Below are 5825 nucleotides of genomic sequence, written 5' to 3' on the forward strand. Positions count from 1 at the left end.
CAGAGGGATCGCTGTACAGCTCAGACCAATGGTCTGAGAGTGAGCCACAGGAGATGGCTTGAGCAGATTAAAATAACTGTCATTCAGTGCCAGTATCAAGTGATTCGGGGACTTCTGAGAGTTTGGTGTCTTGATCTTGGCCAGCAGCCAGATACTCACCCAGTTGCCTTCTCAATCCCCTTCTTAAAGATGACAGAAAGAAAAATGAGATAAAAGAGCTCCTAGGTCTGGTGTAGGCTCCATGGGCTGCAGATGGATATCTGCTTCCTCATGGACCTCCATGAGTTGCAGGGGGACAAGCATGCCTCACCATTGTCTTCACCACGGGCTGCAGGGTATTCTCTGCTCTGGTACCTGGAGCATCTCCTCCCATTTCTTCTTCACTGGCTTGGGTGTCTGCAGTGTTGATGCTCTCACATATTCTCACTTCACCTAAATACAGAATCAACCAGCTTGGAAAAGACCTCTGAGATCATCGAGTCCAATGTATGACCAAACACCACCATGTTGACCAGACCACAGCATCAAGTGTCCCATTCAGACTTTTCTTAAACAACTCCAGGGACAATGACTCCACAATATCCCTGGGCAGTCCATTCAAATGTTTAATCACCTTTTCTGTGAAGAAATGCCTCCTTATGTCCAAGCTAAACCTCCTGTGGTGCAGCTTGAGACTATGTCCTCTTGTCCTATTGCTGGTTGCCTTGGAGAAGCGAAAGACCCCCCACCTGGCTACAACCTCCTTTCAGGTCATGGAGAGCAATAAAGTCTCCTCTGAGCCTTCCCTTCTCCAGACTAAACAACCCTAGCTTCCTCAGCTGCTCCTCATAGGATTTACTCTCTAACTTCTCTTTGCTAATTTCTCTCTGCTAACTTCTGTCTAACTCTTCTCTCTCAGAGCTGTTGAGCATCAGTTTTTACCTTTTTATGTTTAAAAGGAGGCACTATATCCTTGGCTGTGAGGCCCAGCTCTGCCCTGTGATGGATTGGTAGGAGATGGCTGGAACCAGCTGTATCCAGCATGGGATGGTCCCAACAGCTCCTCGCAGAGGCCCCTGCAACACCCTCCACACCCTTGCAGTATTACCTCCTCCATGACATCCATGATTTTATCTTTCATTAATATTTATATCCTTCTCAACTCATGTCCATTTCAAGCTGAAAACACCTATTTTCTCCTACCATTTTGTCCCAAGAAGAATGAGGATAACATCAATCATCCTTGTTTCCTTTCACTGTGCCTTTCCCAGGAACTACAGCCACGCCACCCTGATGCCTGATCCCATCAGATCTCAGAAGCTAAGCAGGGTCAAGCCTGGTTAGTACTTGGATGGGAGACCTCCTGGGAATACCGGGGGCTGTGGGTTCTAGTCCCAAAGACTTCACTGTCACCTTCCAAGCTTGCTCGGCCATAACAGACGAACCTTAGGAGTTAAAGGGTGGGGCCAGTTCTGCGCACACTGTGCCTCACCTAAAAAATCCACTGCACAGGCTCAAAGGACACACCCACGCGGGTAGAGCCCTTCCCAAATTTTCGTTCATGAAGCCTAGCCATGAACATGATGAACATTTCCCAGGACCCTGCTTTTGCAGGGGGAGCTTGGCTGTGTGCATACAGAGGATGACTGAGCACTGACTGAGGCAGGCATGTTCTCCAAACGACTATCAAGGCACCAAGTTCTCCCAGGGGAAGAAGTCTAGCTTTTTACTTTCCAATGAGGTTGGAAAAGACCTCTGAGATCATGGAGTTCAACCTATACAGAGTTGGACTGAATAAAGAATTAAAAATTCCACCCTTTGGTTTTCCAAGGTAAGAATATCACTTGAGATCTCCATGTTAGCTTTTATTATCTGTAGTAAAATAAACTTTAACTTAAATATTAGAATAGCATATAAAGTAAAATTTGATACATGAACAATTATTGAAGTTTGAGGTTTATGAAGTAATATGTATTTTTTTATACGTTGTTACTCCCAGCTTTGAGGATCTCATGACAGCTGAGTGACTTTAACATTTAAACCTTTCTGAACCACAGGTGGTTTTGTTTTACAGGTAAAAGCTATTTCCCAGCTTGAAATAACAGTGAGTTTCTTATACTTTTTGAAATGTAAAGTAAAACAATTACTTAGTTAAGGGATTAAATTATTTAAAGAGCAAGTGGAATTTGTTACTCTTTCAAGCAATTTTTTTTAAATTAATAAAACCTTACTTAAGTCAATTTAGTGCTTATATCTCAAATACAAGGTAATAAATTTCACACATATGAATAAGTCATTATTTAATTTAAGTATTAACACTAGATCTTTTGCGAACTAGATTATTTTTGCCAAGAGAGCTTGTGGCTCCTCATGAACTAACTTTAGGATTGAACTAACTTTATCAGCTGGCTTCCTGAACTAGGCTGGCATGCTAAGAGAGGAGAAGCTGGTACAATTAATACTTGTAGGACTCAGTGAAAAAGTTGAAAAAATTGATGAAACTCAGGGATCTCATAAGTCTGCTTCATTACACTTCCCGTTTTAGGTGCAACACTGTCCTTGCTGGAGTTACATATCTCGCTTGATTTTCTGTGGGCTATATTGTTTAAAATGAGTTGTGTTAGAACAGTGGGTGCACTGCAGAGAGTAGAAACATAACGCAGATCACTTCAGGAAACTGTTTTTGACAGGCCCCTGCAATCAATCACCAGCCAGAAACCTGCTCTTGGGCCAACCTGGGAAGACATAACTGAGATTCCAGGACTGCAAAGGGATATGCTTCCTGAATTAGAAGCCTCCTTAGTGTGAGCTGCCTCATGTAAGCCTGGAGAGCTCTACAAACCAAAAGAGCATTGTGATACATCATGAACTTCAAGGCAGAATTTTGATGACTTGCCTTTTAAAAAATTCCCTTTCATGCAGCTTTTGATACACTGACTTTCACTCTCAAAGAGATGGTTTTCCAAATTGTCTCCTCTGCCCCACTGTCCCTCTGTGTTCTTCGCCCATAAAGGACTGGCTTGATGCATTATTACAAATGCTTTGTGCTTTCCTCCTAGTCAGTAACCCTAGATAGTCTTTCTGGAAGCTCCAGCTTGAGCTGTCAATCTTGGCTCTTCAGCCATTTCGGAGTAGGCGAGCAGTCTGATCATTATACGATTGTTTAAATTCATAAGGTTCTGTGTGTGAAAAGTGAAGGACAACCACCTTAGGTCTAAATGCTCTTAATCAAAATGCTGTGAAAACCTTTCTCTTTTTTTCTTTTTTTTTTTTTAATTTCACAGTGTCATTGAATAGCTGAGTTTTATAAGAAATGTTTAACTTATATTTAATACAGTGGGATTTCAAGGTGCATAAATAAATTATACTTAGTAGGATATATGTGCTAATAATTTCTATGAAAAGCAATTGAGAACTTCCAAAAATTGGTAATTAAATCTGATTTAAATTTATTCTCTGTGCTGACATACAGACTGCCTGTCACAAACCATAGGCACCTGCACACTGGTTTTGTGTTCCTATCTACATTTAATTACATAAATGATTGCATTTTATTTCACCTTTCAAAACTCTGTATGTAACAAGGGTACAGTGTATTATGCATGACAAGTGATACAGAGTATTTTCATCAAATCCAACAATATTTGTTCATAATTACTTTTTAATTGTTTAATTTACTTAATAGTGTTAGATGACAGTAACTTTTTAACTTCTTGCTGAAAAATACATTATGGGAAACTATTCAAGTGAGTTAGAACTTAAGGAGCTCTTGACTCCTACTTCTCCTAGGGCTGGGACTTTATGGTAAAGGACTAGTGTCAAAGCTCATCAGTTCCTTGGAGACAGAGAGCCAGAAGGAAATTAAATTATTAATCTGTGCCTACCCTAGGTCTGACAAAAGCCTCTACCCGTGCTGCTTTCTCATTTCCATCTAGCTCCAAATAAGCCAAGTCATGACTGATTCTCACCTTCAGATGCTTAATTGGCAGTGTTCAGTCAGCTAACTAGCAGTCTTTCCTTTATATGGATTTTTATTAGCACTGGGCAGTCCACCAGTTATGGGTTCACCTAGGTGGGCCTAGATTTGGGCTCTGAAGTGTGGACTAGGCCGAAGCTGTCAGCTGACTTGAGCTGGGCTGAGCTAACAGCTGACCTCTTCTAGCCAGTAAGTTTGTATTCCATACCACATTATGACATCATCTCCAGGGAAGTAGGAACCAGTGTGGGAGTGGTTAAGGCAGTTGTTTCCCAGCCCTCCTCTTGGAAGGATGCACCATGCTGTCCCAGGGGGGATGGAGAGGACCAGGCCCACCACTGGCTCACAGGGTATCTCAGGAAAGTAAAATGTGTTGTTCTGGGTCTCTCCTTTCTGCTTGAGTTTGTCTCCCTGGGGAATAAGTATTTTCTTAAGTAATGTGTAGTTAAGACAGTAGAATTTGTGTGTTCGTTAAGAAGTGGGGACTTTGTTGTTGCAGACTTGTGTGAGTGTATATTTGTACTCTCTTCTAATTATCTCTTTCCTTTCTGTAAAAATACATGTAGTTTTAGTATAAACGTGGTTTGAAGTGGTTTTTTGCCTTTCCTCTCTCTTTTCCTCCCTTTGTGTTAGGAGGGAGACTTTTCTCTCTGTGCTTGGGGGGGTTGACAGTTGCTTATCCCAAACCAAGACACCACCAAATCTGGAATATTTACTAAAACTCTTATTTTTTTTTATAAACTTGCACCACCAAAAGTAGTCACATTTTCCATTGGAAGCTTTAACCTTGGGGCTACTGGAGACTTCAGGCCATCAATGATGTCTTGCCGCAGGGTAATGTTGCTGTGCAGTGTACCCTACAGTATAGAAGCCGGAGAACTTGGAGAGCTACAGCTTGACACATCTTTTTGTGCTTTCATTTTCAGGTTCCTTTGACAGGGAACTTTCTTGACTTTTATGACCTTTTAAATCTATAAGGAAGCCTTTTGCCAAACCTGAGAAAGAATTTTAGTGATATACTAGGGAAATGGAACAACCAATTGGTACATTTCATCTCACTACCAAGGTTTTTTATAGAAATATATTATTTTTCCTGCCTGTGAATAATAGTGTTTCATCTTTGCCAGATCCTGATATTTGTAATTAGCCTTTGAAATTAAGAAATCTTCTTCATAATTTTTCAATTTCATTAAGAAAAAATGTATGGAGTTTTTATTATTGATGATCACAGGACTGGAAGAACACTGCTTCTATGAAGACAGGTTGAGAGAATCAGGATTGTTCGGCCTGGAGAAGAGAGGGTTCCTGGGAGACTTTACAGCACCTTGCAGTACCTAAAGGGGCCTACAAGAGAGCTGCAGAGGGACTTTTGACAAGGGCAAGTAGTGGTAAGGCAGGGGGAAATGGCTTTAAACTGAAAATGGGTAGATTTAGAATAGAAACTAGGAAGAAACTTTTTACTGTTGAGAGTGGTGAGGCACTGGAACAGGTTGCCCAGAGAAGTTCTGAACTCCTGTGTTCAATGCCAGCTTGGATGGGACTTTGAGCAGCCCATCTAGAGAAAGCTGTCCCTAACCTTTGGAACTAGTAGATCTTCAAGATTCCTTACAACACAAGCCATTCTATGATTTTATGATTACTTGTAATTACCTGCAATTGTATTTGTTCAAAGAAGAATAGAAGGTAAAGGTGGTGATTCAATGTGCATTTTTAGAATTGCTTGGCTGAAAAGAAATCAACAATTCATTGTGATTTTTGAAAGAAATTCATTAAGATGTCAAAATGCTTAATTTCAATTAAATTAAGAACTATACTTCAAATACACAATTATTTTTTAAATGATAAAAATAATTTCTTTTCTGGCTATGTC

At 40.6% G+C, this 5825-nt stretch overlaps 1 pseudogene; it reads left to right on the top strand.

The window, feature by feature from the left end:
- The first annotated feature begins 1251 nt into the window (after positions 1–1251).
- LOC139681201 (5S ribosomal RNA) lies at positions 1252–1367 on the top strand (annotated as a pseudogene).
- The last annotated feature ends 4458 nt before the right edge of the window (positions 1368–5825 follow it).

This window comes from Pithys albifrons, chromosome 1, assembly GCF_047495875.1.
Source record: "Pithys albifrons albifrons isolate INPA30051 chromosome 1, PitAlb_v1, whole genome shotgun sequence".
Taxonomy (NCBI): domain Eukaryota; kingdom Metazoa; phylum Chordata; class Aves; order Passeriformes; family Thamnophilidae; genus Pithys; species Pithys albifrons.